This window comes from Podarcis filfolensis (assembly GCF_964270895.1).
Source record: "Podarcis filfolensis genome assembly, chromosome: 2".
NCBI classification, from domain to species: domain Eukaryota; kingdom Metazoa; phylum Chordata; class Lepidosauria; order Squamata; family Lacertidae; genus Podarcis; species Podarcis filfolensis.
In genome coordinates, this window is record NC_139605.1 from 99,997,435 (window position 1) to 100,010,828 (window position 13,394).

Below are 13,394 nucleotides of genomic sequence, written 5' to 3' on the forward strand. Positions count from 1 at the left end.
ATGACGGACACAATTTTGGCTTTATGTACTATCCCCGGCATGTATACCCTGTGTAAGTTTAGAGTCGCCTGTAAATACTCTGTAAATACTCTGTATACCTGAAGGAGCATCTCCACCCCCATCGTTCTGCCAGGACACTGAGGTCCAGTGCCGAGGGCCTTCTGGCAGTTTCCTCGCTGCGAGAAGTGAGGTTACAGGGAACCAGGCAGAGGGCCTTTTCGGTGGTGGCGCCTGCCCAGCAGATGTCAAGGCAATAAACAACTATTTTACTTTTAAAAGACAACTGAAGGCGGCCCTGTTTAAAGAAGTTTTTAATGTCTGACACTGTATTGTTTTTAATATTCGGTTGGAAGCCTCCCAGAGTGGCTGGGGAAATCTAGCCAAACTGGCAGGGTGTGATGGGATGGTGAGCTGCTTGCCATTCCTTTCTTTGCGGGCAGACTCTGGCAAAGTGACCTGGCTGCTGGCAGAGATAACATTTCTTGGCGCTCTTTCCCTCCTTCTTCCTCCCTTCACTGGGATTTGAAACTGCGCGCGCGCGCGCTGTTCCAACTTCCATCGGCTCTCCAGGCGGGAAACTTGGTTCTGGAATCTCTGGAATGCGGAAATCCCTCCAACGCTCTCCTTTCCCCTCCCGCTTCTCCAAGGCTCTTGCCTCCTGGCGGGCTCCAATGGTCAGCGCTGATTTGGTCAGCTGGTCCATAGACTCCGCCCTGGGCGCCCGGGAAAGTTCGTCTTTCACCGCCGAAGAAAGCCCCTCTTCAAAGAGCATTTGAATGGGTTCCGCCGATAAGTCCCACCCCAATTTATGTATCAACATTGTAAACTCAGTCCAGTACTCACGAACCGATCGGCTCCCCTGTTTGCAAGCCATCAATTGCCTGCGCACCAGTCCCTGTTCAATCTCGCTGGAAAACATCAAATCCATGGCGCGAAAAAACTTCCTCGCGTCCTTCAGCATGTCACTATTCCCTGCCATCAGGGGCCTCACCCAGTCTCTCGCCCCCCCTTCGAGATGGCCAATCACAAACGCCACTCGCGATGCCTCATCGGGAAAGTCGTTAAACTGCAGTTCGAGAGCATACTGCATCTCTGTCCTAAAGGCTTGGTAGTTCCTGGGGTCCCCCCCAAACTTCTGCACCATTCCTGGCATCTTTCTTGCTAGTGTAGCGCCTTTTGCCTTTTCTGCATCCTGCGCCCTCCTTTCTTTGTTAGTTTGCATTGCTAGCTGGAGTTCCAACACTCTGTACCTTTCTTCCAGACTTTTACTTTCTCCAGCTCCTGCTGCTCCTCCGGCTCCGGCTGGGTTGCTCATGATGCCTCTCTGCACAAGCTGCTTTCAGGGACTGTCCGATTGCTGTGATGGGATGGTGAGCTGCTTGTGCGTAAAATCCTGATCCCTCAGAGTTTGGCTAAGTCCCCAAACCTCTGTCTGTGATGGAGCTCCTTAAGTATGGCTCCATCAATCGCTCGTTGAATCGGACAGTGGGCGTTTACGGAACTTCTTCCAGCATAAAAGCTCCTTAACGGAAACGCGTCTTCTGGACTCTCGGCGTGACAGTTTCCGCCGAGGAGTGGGTGTCCCTACGGGAGGTCCTGAAACCTCCCCACTGTTCTCACTTGAAGTGTCTCTGAGCCCTCCCTCCGACTCACTTTCCCTTGGAACTCCACTTCTCCCCCTGCTGGTCCCCTCCTCCGCTGAGTGGTCTCTCTCACCCTCCATGAGCCCTTTCACCTCCTTCGTCTCAGATGACAGTTCCCTGACACAGGGTATTAATAATAATAATAATAATAATAATAATAATAATAATAATAATAATAATTACTACTCTTCTTGATGGTAATGTTGCACCATTCTTTGGTGTGTGTGTTTTTTTAAACTGTTGATGGGCCCATATTTATAATTTTTCTTTGACCATTTTAAATTTATTTCGTCTCTACTTGGATCTTTCATATTAGCATGTTAGCTTATGCACTTGATCCCAGTTAGCAACAGAGTCGAATACCATGGCAGCATCAGTCTCGAGGCACATTCAGTAAAGCCCCAGAGCTCAGACTGGGCCAAGCTGCTTTTGCCAAGCATGAGGCTTTCTTACTAAGCAGCAGACTAATATTTATTGTGCATGCAATATGCAACAGTAATAGATAATTTGAGGAAACCATGGAAGGGAAGTCAGTCACTAATGTAATGTATATTGGAAAATGTTGGTCTAATTGTATTTTATTTTTGGATAAATAATAATAATAATAATAATAATAATAATAATAATTGTGCATTCTGAGCAGCAGCAAGCTATAAATCGAGCCAAGAATCCCCACCGACAGTAATATTGGAGAAACGGGGGGGGGGGGGACAGGTTTTTTCCAAAATGCTAGTCAAAAGAGCAAAACTGAAAATCTCTTGAAACTGGCAAGTTCCATTGAACCATGACATGAGTTCTATTATAACTCAAAACATTTAGTCAACTAAACATTTAGTCAACTATTTGATGAAGAAAGCATGCAAGAAATCGGTTTTCTGTCAATAAAGATGGTAATTTAACATTACTATGTTGAAGTTCTTTTGCTGAATACTGTTAGGAGCTCTTTTGTCTATTTGTAAGCTAAAGGGAGACAGTCTTACTACTTAGATCCCTAGTTGAGAGCAGAATACAAATGAAAATCACTGAATCCAACTCTAGAAATCTTAGAAGAGGAAGTTAAGGAGTGATATTAAAAACAACAAACACTGGGATTAGATGGATTTATTTAAAAAATATTAAACTGTAAAGATGCAGCTAAGGAAAATTGGAGATATCCCCCAGATGCAGAGAAAAACTGGAATAGCAGCTATTCCTAAGCCTAGAACAGGATGCATGTACAGTGGTACCTCGGGTTACATACGCTTCAGGTTACAGACTCTGCTAACCCAGAAATAGTACCTCGGGTTAAGAACTTTGCTTCAGGATGAGAATAGAAATCGTGCGGCGCAATGGCAGCAGGAGGCCCCATTAGCTAAAGTGGTATCCCAGGTTAAGAACAGTTTCAGGTTAAGAACAAAAAAATTTTTTTCCTGCCAGTAGCACCTTAAAGACCAACTAAGTTAGTTCTTGGTATGAGCTTTCGTGTGCATGCACACTTCTTCAGATACCTGAAGAAGTGTATCTAAAGAAGTGTGCATGCACACGAAAGCTCATACCAAGAACTAACTTAGTTGGTCTTTAAGGTGCTACTGGCAGGAAAAAAAATTTTTTGTTTTGACTATGGCAGACCAACACGGCTACCTATCTGTAACTAGGTTAAGAACAGACATCCAGAACGAATTGAGTACTTAACCCGAGGTACCACTGTATCTGGAATCTTACAGGCACATCGTTCTACTAAACAAAGATGCTAATTTATTCAAACATCCTTGCCAAAAGCGTTAAGTGCTATATTAAGAACCAAAAAGGTTTGTTCACAGTGGACAGAGGGTTCAGTATGTACAATATATCCACAGAACTTGCCTCTGAACAATGGCCTCCCTGGAGGAAAACTGCCATGGCATTTATCCGAGGCACTTTGTCTATACTGTACTTCAAACTGTGTATAATCTGTTCCTTACATTCTTACTGCTCACAGGAAACTCTCTGCAAGCAATTTAGCAACTCCTGTCTATCTCACTTTTAATACCAACAGACAACTCCTTTTCCAAGATTCATAAAAGTATGGTTCAAAGAGTGGGGAACTCCATTCTCACGAACAACTAACTCAAAAATAAGAGGTTATGAAACCTACTTGGTCCCGCCTGTTCCAAGCAAGACATTTGTGCTTCTGACAGATTTTCAGCACTGGGTAATGAATAGATCGCATATAGCAGCAACAAGTTTTCACATTATATAACACGCTGCTTGGTATTTCAGGCAGACGGCACAGAAAAGGTTGAAATCTGCATGGCAAGAGGATCTGTAGGAACCCTTTGTCTGCAGGGGGGAAAGCTGATCCAGCAGCTGGAGACAACAGCAGCCTTTCAACATGGGTTAGAGAATGCTCATTGATATCTGTCCAAAAGCTGACATTTGTCCTCACTGCAACTGCACAGCGTTTATAAAATCCTACATCCCAGTGTTGGAGGGCTTGTGGGAAAACAAATACAATACAGAGGCCAGTGTTGAGAGCGAATATTTAGTGCTTCTACTTGAAACTTAACGCTCTCTTCAGAGACCCTGCTCTGAGGGTCCTCACCAAAAGAAATGAGGTGGAGGACCTCTAGGAGAGAGCCTTTTTGTGGTGGCACCCCAGTTATAGAATAGCCTTCCCAGAGAAGTTTACCGGGCACTATCTTTATGGTCCTTTAAGGTCCATAAACAGCAACATCCTAGAGGTCCCGGGCCCTAAGGAAGTGAGATTAGCCTCAACCAGAGCCAGGGCTTTTTCAACACTGGCTCCGGCCTGGTGGAACACTCTGTCTCATGAGACCAGGGCCCTGCAGGATCTGATTTCTTTCCGCAGGGCCTGTAAGACAGAGTTGTTCCGCCTGGCCTTTGGCTTGGAGTCAATTCGATTCCCTCCCCCTCTTTCTTTTTTCCTTTCTCCTCCTGTGATGAGGCAGCATTTTAATGTCGTATTTTAATCTTGTTTTTAAGTTGTATTCATTCAACTTGTTTTTATTATTGGTTGTTAGCTGCCCTGAGCCCGGCCTTGGCTGGGGAGGGTGGGGTATAAATAAAATTTATTATCATTAATATGTCTCCCACCCTGCCAAAATCTGTTTTCCAGGTGGGGCTATACCAGGGTTTCCTCAACCTGGGTCTCCAGCTGTTTTTGGATTACAGTTCCCATCATCCCTGACCACCGGTCTTGCTAGTTAGGGATGATAGGAGTTGTAGTCCAACAACAGCTGGAATTGGGAAACCCTGGGCTATACAAATAGACAGAGACCAAATCTAAATAAGGCAAAAGCGTCCAGGAGGGTGATCTTTACAGTGGTACCTCGGCTTACATACGCTTCAGGTTACAGACTCTGCTAACCCAGAAATAGTACCTCGGGTTAAGAACTTTGCTTCAGGATGAGAACAGAAATCGTGTGGCGGCGCAGCAGCAGCAGCAGGAGGCCCCATTAGCTAAATTGGTGCTTCAGGTTAAGAACAGGTTCAGGTTAAGAACGGACCTCCGGAACGAATTAAGTACTTAACCCGAGGTACCACTGTATTTCACTGCTGCAGCAGGATCCCTTGCCCGACAAGTAAGGAGGGGGGCAAGAGATGCCCATGGCGTAGAACAAAGAACCCTTATGCATCTTCTCAAATGAAGAACTTTAGGCTAATTGGTGACATTTTGTTGTGGCCTGCACGCACTGCTCACTGCCACTTATCAACAGCTACATTCCTACCCTATCAGGCTACTTTTGAAGTAGACTTTGCTCCACAGTGGGGGCTCCTCTTGCTTATCTTCAACCTCCCTCCTCATCTGTCTCACAACTATCAGGTTGCATAAACATTAGGCATTCAATTGTCCGCCCTTGGCCTTGCTCAAATGCAAGCATTGTTCAGACAGCTGTGTTGTTCCAAATTAGTTCTTCACAGGTGCCGGGTTACTATCTTTTTCACATGAGCCTTTAAACTAAAACTTACGCCAGGTATCCCCAAACTTGGCCCACCAGATGTTTTGGGACTACAATTCCAATCATCCCCGACCATTGGTCCCGTTAGCTAGGGATGATGGGAGTTGTAGTCCCAAAACATGTGGAGGGCCGATTTTGGGGGTGCCTGACTTATGCTTTTCAATTTGGGTTTCTCAGTTTTAAATTGGGGTTTGTTTGTTTTAAAAAAGTAATAACATAGTTCAATATTAATGGCACCTTCAATATAAAAATTTAAAAACAGTGCTTGTTGTTGCAGGACATTCATGTTTGCTGGAGTTCTTCAGTCACTAGGACATTGGTTAGAAATATGCAAACTAAAAATTACATCATCTATTACACTAATGGGGCACAGTAGCCTGGTTGGCTCAGCAATGCCATGGGGGGGGGGGGAGGAGAAGGGACCAGGTAGGAACGAAGTGGTTCTGAACTCCTCTCTGCGAGCCTGCACATTTGCTTAGCTCCATAAGCCATAGTTTCGCTTACTCATGATTCACAACCCAGACTAGCATCTGCCTGGCTTGTTATTTGCTGCTGACATGGATGGCGCAATTTTATAAAATATTACGGAGTTTACTTGCAAGGGACAATGGTTCAAAAGTTCCTGGTAACTGGAATAATAATTCCCCATATTTCCCCATATCATACTTTGGAATGTTGCTTGCATGGCAAGACGCTCTTTGGTTAAAAATGGTAGAAAGGTTTGTTGTTTTTACTTTTTTGCAGTTTGGAATTACACATATGGTGACAGCGTCAATTTGATTTCTTGTAACTACTACAGCTATATCATAATAAACATAACAAATATACACAATTTCTACTCAAGATGCCATTGTTTATATAAATATCAGGTGGCAAACTGTTGTTGTTGTTTTTAAATGCAACAGAATTTGGTAAGAATTCTGAGGATGACTACATGTGGCTCACTAGCTCTTCCTAGACTGTGGGGCTAATAAGCATCTTCTACGTTGAAGAATTATTATGTTCAGCTGCTCAGTTTTCCTCCTGCCAAAGTGTCCTGAAATAGCAACAAATTAGACCCCTGTCTTTGAAGCTTCAAGTTTCTGCCTGGAATGAAATTAAAAGGGAAGAACGAAGATTCAGACCTAAAGCATCTGTAATCTTGCTAGGAGTCTCTCTCCACTCCTGTTAGACCTAGGTTGTTTATAAAGCCTCAGATGCCATCCTGCCCACACTTCCTTGGGAGTAAGCATCACAAAACCCAGTGGGACTTACTTCTAAGCAGGGGGGAGGTCCCAGATTTACAGAAGCCATCCCAGTTTCTAATTTGATCCTGGAATGTCTCACTTTTCCTTAGGAAGTCCCTATTTTGATTGGAGAAATGTTGGAGGGTATGGAGTTATCCGAGCTCTGAGCTATCTGAAGGCAGCCCTGTATAGGGAAGTTTTTAAAAAATGTTTAATGATGTTTTTATATATGTTGGAAGCTGCCCAGAATGGCTGGGGCAACCAAGTCAGATGGGTGGGGTATAAATATAATAAATAATAACAATAATAATTTCATCAGAGAAATGTTGGAGGGTATGTACATTTAAAGCACACAACTTCCCTCAAAGGAAACATGACAACTACAATTCCCAGAATCCTTCAACTACAGTTCCCAGGATCCTTCCTTTTGCGAGGAGAGGAGAGGCATGTGCATTGAACGTGCTCTGAATGTACGGTTTGGCTCTGTGTTCAAAGAATCGTAGAGTTGGAAGGGACCCAAGGGTCATCTAGTCCAACCCCCTGCAATGCAGGAATCTCAACTAAAGCATATGTGACCGAGGGCCATCCAACGTCTGCTTAAAAACCTCCAAGGAAGGGGAGTCCACAACCTCCCAAGGAGGACTGTTCCACTGTCAAACAGCTCTTACTGTCAGAAAGTTTTTCCGTACATTTCGTCAGAATCTCCTTTCTTATAACTTGAAGCCATTGGTTCACGTTCTACCCTCCAGAGTAGAAGAAAACAAGCTCGCTCGCTCTTCCATGGGACAGCCCTTGAGATATTTGAAGATGGCTATCCTATCTCCTCTCAGTCTCCTCTTTTCCAGGCGAAACGTAGCCAGCTCCTTCAAGCGCTCCTTGTAAGGCTTGGTTTCCAGACCAATTGATCATCTTAGTTGCCTTCCTTTACACACGTTCCAGCTTGTCAACGCCCTTCTTAAATTGTGGTGCCCAGAACTGGACACAATATTCCAGGTGTGGTCTGACCGAGGCATAATAATAATAATAATTTATACCCTGCCCATCTGGCTGAGTTTCCCCAGCCACTCTGGGCGGCTTCCAGCAGAATATTAAAATACAATGATTCATCCAATATTAAAAGCTTCCCTAAACAGGGCTGCATTCAGTTGCCTTCTAAAAGCCCAATAGTTGTTTATTTCTTTGACATCTGATGGAAGGGCAGATGTGGTACTATGACTTCCCTTCATCTGGACACTATACTTCTGTTAGGACTGCCATATTTCTAAGAGCCAAAAACATTTGCCGACTTCCACTTTTAACTATGGAGCGCTATGACGGCTCTCATTTCAAAGATCAATGAAGAAGAAGAAGAAAGGACTTGTCCTGGAAAAAGAGGACATACAGTGGTACCTCGGGTTAAGAACTTAACTCGTTCCGGAGGTCCATTCTTAACCTGAAACTGTTCTTAACCTGAGGTTCTTAACTTTAGCTAATGGAGCCTCCAGCTGCCGCCACTGCGCAATTTCTGTTCTCATCCTGAAGCAACGTTCTTAACCCAAGGTACTATTTCTGGGTTAGCGGAGTCAGTAACCTGAAGAGTCGGTAAACTGAAGCGTCTGTAACCTGAGGTACCACTGTATATGGCCACCGTGTTGATGCAGCCTAGCATAGCATTAGCTCTTCTTTGCTGCTGCATCATCACACTGTTGATTCATGTTAAGCTGGTGGTCCTGGTGTTGCGCGTGCTCTTCCTACGCGTGGCCTGGCTTCTCCACCCGATCCATCTCCCCGCTGCCCTAGGGGTCGCCACCGGGATTGGGTAGGCAGACTCCTCAGTGTATAATCCGGTGTGTGTGTGTGTGAAGAAGAGGCCACCGAATGCATTGCCTGGCAACGCGGCTAGGATCTGCCGCATTCCGTCCCGAGGACTCGGCGGGAGAATGTTTCTTTTCTGTCGTTACGTCTAAAGCGGCGCCTGCGGAACGGCGCCTTTTATTTCCATTTCTTCCCTTCCCTCGGAGCGGGGAGGAGGAGAGGAATTCGCTGGGCTTGGAAACTTGCTCCTACCAGCAGACGACGCTCCTTCCTCTCTGCTTTCCGTCCAAGCCGGCGGAAGGCAGCTCGCCTCCCTCTCGCACGGCAGAGCCAGGTAAGCTGCCGGCTGCTGCCCTGGGAACGAGGCTGAGGGGGCAAAGGCGCGCGACGGCAGCTGCGCGCCATGCGCGCCGGCCGCCGCCTCCTTCTCCGCCTCCTCCTCTCAGCCCCCTTGACGAAGCGGGCCTGAGGTGGAGGAAGCGGGGCCGCCGCCGCCACTGCGTCTCGCCGGCTTGGCTGTTTTGGGGAGCGGCGGCTGCTTCTAGGCGAGGCTGCGGCTTCTCTCAGGTACAGGCTCGGCGCGGGGAGGAAGGCGCCGTGTGGGGCTGCGCGCTGGCGAGAAAAGACGCGGGGAAAGGGGAGGCCAAAACGAGGGGGGAAGAAGAGACCGTGTGGAAATATTCAGGGGAAGGAAAGGAGGCGGCGGGTTGGTTTGTTCGTTTGTCCCCCCTTTTTTTTAGAGGGCGAGCAGCACCCCCAGGCCCAGGCCCCTCTCCTCCCCATGTTCCTTTGCTGGAGAAGCCGCTCGGGGGCAGCAACCCGACGGCCCCCTCTCTGGGAGGGTTGCCAAGGCCACGGGGCTGTCTTGGGCAGGTCGGCGCACGCGGCTCCTCTCCGAGCCCAGACAGGCTTGGCTGCTGTCGCTGCAGGTGTATATGGGGCTGGAGCTGTCAATAATTGAGGAGCAACCCTCACGACGGCGTCGGGTTTCTCCGCTTCTGGGCGCGGAACGCAGCGCCTCTTCGCTGCTACGCGGGCTGGGAGGGAAGGAGTTTGGTTTTTGTAAGCTTGTCCGAAAGCATGCCTTTCGCTTGCGTGCGTTTATGCGCTTTTCCCTCCCTGCCCCTTCCAGAATAGATGCTTTTGCACAACCTCATTATGCTGCCCATAGGAGCCAACTCCTATGAAATATTGGAGGGGGGCCAAACCACCCCCTCCCAAAGCTGATGGGCATTGCAGTTCAAATGGTGTGTGATCGATTATGCTGGGCAGGGTTACCGCCCGCCCACCCCATACAGTGGTACCTCGGGTTAAGTACTTAATTCGTTCTGGAGGTCTGTTCTTAACCTGAAGCGCCACTTAAGCTAATGGGGCCTCCCACTGCCGCTGTTCTTATCCTGAAGCAAAGTTCTTAAACTGTGGTAATATTTCTGGGTTAGCGGAGTCTGTAACCTGAAGCGTATGTAACCCGAGGTACCACTGTATTTTGTTCAAGTTGGCACCCCGGATGCTGCATATGAATTAGGCATCAAGTGACATCGTTGCAGTTTTGCAGATAATGAGATATGCAGGCAGGGTGGGGAGGGAGAAGAAGAGCAATAGCAAGCCAGGTCCAAGGGATGAGGCTTTAGTAACACCTACTGCTTAAATTAGAAATATCCATTCGGGTGGCATGAGTTGGCAGTGTGCCTCCTCACGTTTGGAATGCAGACAGTGGTGCTTTAAGAACAAATCCCAAGGCTGTTCTTCTAGAGCCACAGCCAGAGTGGCTAGCTGTCAAGATATCAATGCAGCCACCGTCAGTTATCTTTTGAATGCAGTCATGCCTGCACATGCTTTGATTATGGGAAGGAACAGTCCATATCTAGCTGCAGACAAGGAAAGGCCATCTTGTTTTCCTTTGAGGAGCAGCTGTATTTTACAATTCACTTCTACTGTAGTCCTTCTGGGTTCTGGTTAGGGTTTTTGGGGAGTGATTTTGTTTAACTGTAAAGAGAGGCTGTGAAGAAGAAAAAGACCAACAAGAGCACAAATTAATTCTCTGGTTTCCCTATCGCCCCCAGCTGCTCTCTCTGCAATGGCATGCCAAGCCCTGAATTGATGCTGCACCTTCCTGTGGCGCAAAGGCATAAGATAAAAGTGAATAATGCAGATTGAACACATGTATGTTAGGGCTGCCGTCTTGTCAAACCATTTTGGCAGGAGGTTCCAGAAGCAATAAAAATAGATGATGGGATATGATGTTCTGTTAAATCCTAAAGAACTGTTTCTGGGATGTTTGAAGGGTCACACCTGACAGGAAGACTTGGAAAGTTCGAAGAGTTTTACGTGCGATAGCAAGACAAGTGGTAGCTGCATCTTGGAAATCCTCGAGAATATTTTGGTATGAGGAAATTTGACATTTCTAACCAAAACGTACAGATTAAAAGGATACTCAACAGACAGGTTTATTGAAAAGTGGTGTTTATTTATAATCAGTGGAATATGAAATACCATGATAATTGAACCATATATATTATTTTGATAGGTCCAACATGATGTTGTTGTTGTTTTGTTGTTGTAAATTTAAATCATATCTTCATATGCTGTATATTTTATTATTTAAAAGTAATACGGTTTTTTATGTTTGCATTTTCACAAAAACAAAAATCGTTTTTAAAAAAATGAAAAATGGTAGATTTGAATTGGAAGAGCAAATAAGAATGCTCAGCTAATTAACTTCCCATTAAATTTGTGTTATCGTCAACACCGCTTTGCAAATATGAATGGTCACTATAATGATTTTACCATTAATGTATGGTAATTGTCACAGTCTGGTCTTGTATTGCATTTATCCCTTATCGCTTACACATTCCCACTCCCCATCTGCATTCCCATGCAACCTTATGATGTATAGATCGGTCAACTTACGTAAAATTTAATGCATCTGAAGTGGAGACTAATCCGCAGAAGCGTATGCTATATATCACAAGCTTTTCAGTAGCTTTTAATATAACAGGCTTGCATGGCTAACACACTGGATGTCTGTTAGCTGATTGATAGTGATTGCCTGCTTCATGTGGAAATCTGATTGCATTAACAAAACGTTGATTTTCATCTAGCAGGCCATAAGCATAGTGTCAGAGCAAGTTATTGGCAGTACAGTTGTACCTTGGAAGTCGAACGCCTTGTGAGTTGAATGTTTTGGCTTCCGAACGCCCCCAACCTAGATGTGATTGTTCCGGTTGGCGAACGTTCTTTGGAACCTGAACGTCCATCGCGGCTTCCAATTGGCTGCAGGAGCTTCCGTGTCTTAGTTCCTGAACGTTTTGGAAGTCGAACGGATTCCGTTTAACTTCCAAGGTATGACTGTACTGCATAAGAACGTAAAAGCTCTGCTGGATCAGACTAAAGGCCCATCTAGTCCAGCGTTCTGTTCTCACGGTGGCCAACCAATTGCCCTTTGGAGGCCCACAAGCAAAACATGAACCTTAAGTGCATTCTGCCAGTGGTGATTCCCAGCAGCTGTCAGCCAGGGGCACATTGTCTCTGATGCTAACTGTAATATAGTTGTTGTCTGTGGTAGTGAAATATGTATATTGAAGTTTATATTTCAGCCATTCTTTGGCAGTTCATGCCACTAGGACTGCAACACTCGGGCTTCTCCTTTTTTAAAAAAACAAACCATAATCCCATTAGAACTACTGTTTTATTAATGTGCATATTTTTGCATAATTAATCAGCAATTAATCAATTAAACCACATAGCTTATTCCACTATGATTTCTTCAGACAAGTGGCCATTCTGTTTGCCAGCAGCTCCTACAGTTGCTCATTGGGCTGGCTCACTGTAAGACTGTGTTTCCCTGGTTAAATGGCAACTATAGCTGAAGCCTGCTTTCTTAACCTTACTTTTTTGCAAGTGACTTCAGCTGAAATAAGCGTAATTTTGAATAAATGTTGTTAGGAGTGCTTGCGTCTGAGAGCTGACAGGCTAGTTGGCATGAGGGAGAGGACCTTTTCAGTGGTGGCTCTATACTTTTGGGTTGAATTGCCAGCTGGGGTTCTTCAGGCATAAGGAGAATCCCAAAACTCATGTTCTTACTACCACTTCTTTGATATATATATTTTTATGGTTCCCTCCTCCCCTTTATTTTAACTGCCTTTTGTTGTGTTTTTATTGTTGTTCGCACTGTATTTTTTTATGGTTCACCATATCTAGAGGGCTTGGACCCTTAATGGCAGCTTAGAAGTATTTTAAAAGAAATAAACGAATTAGGAGTATGTTACTTTAAATAGTTCATATTAATGTTTGGACTGAGAAACAAAATGAGCATATGACTGAGGTACTATGCTCTTTGTACTGCATCTTTTAACTGATTCCTGCCCTGTAAATAGTGATTCTACTTTTAAAGAGTGTGCACAGCTTTTCCTAATCTCTTGACGTATTGGCAATATTCTGAGCAGATTTAAGAGTAATCCTGTTCTGTTTGCTAAAAAAAAAAGTAGGCAGTTGGCAGAAAAGATGGGATGTGATCTGTAATACTCACAGGTTGATCATGTGTGGATATTGGATTAAGAGGAAGGAGAATGATGATGTATTATCATGCATCTTTTCCTACAAAGTACAAGTACGATTGTACGTGAGAGCTATACAGGCTAATTTCAATTAACTTGTGTTACCAATAAACTATTGGCGGATTTTAGATAAATCATTTTGCTTCTTGCATTGTGTAGTCTATATAGACCTTGGAATTTTCTCTCTCAGAAGCTGTGGGTGAAAAGCATTCAAACAAGGACCTACAAAATGCTTGT

The 13,394-nt window shown here is 45.1% G+C and overlaps 1 protein-coding gene across 8 annotated transcripts in view; it reads left to right on the plus strand.

Moving 5' to 3' along the window:
* Nucleotides 1-8,517: 8,517 nt before the first annotated feature.
* Nucleotides 8,518-13,394, plus strand: part of ABCA5 (ATP binding cassette subfamily A member 5) — a 55,496-nt gene continuing 50,619 nt past the window's right edge. For 2 of the 8 annotated variants that reach the window (XM_083598536.1, XM_083598541.1), the window contains exon 1: nt 8,928-9,168. The gene's annotated coding sequence lies outside the window, so the exon portion shown is untranslated. Of the gene's footprint in view, nt 9,169-10,890; nt 10,985-13,394 lie in introns of those variants that run through there. The other 6 variants (XM_083598537.1, XM_083598535.1, XM_083598534.1 and 3 more) reach the window with 6 other exon arrangements.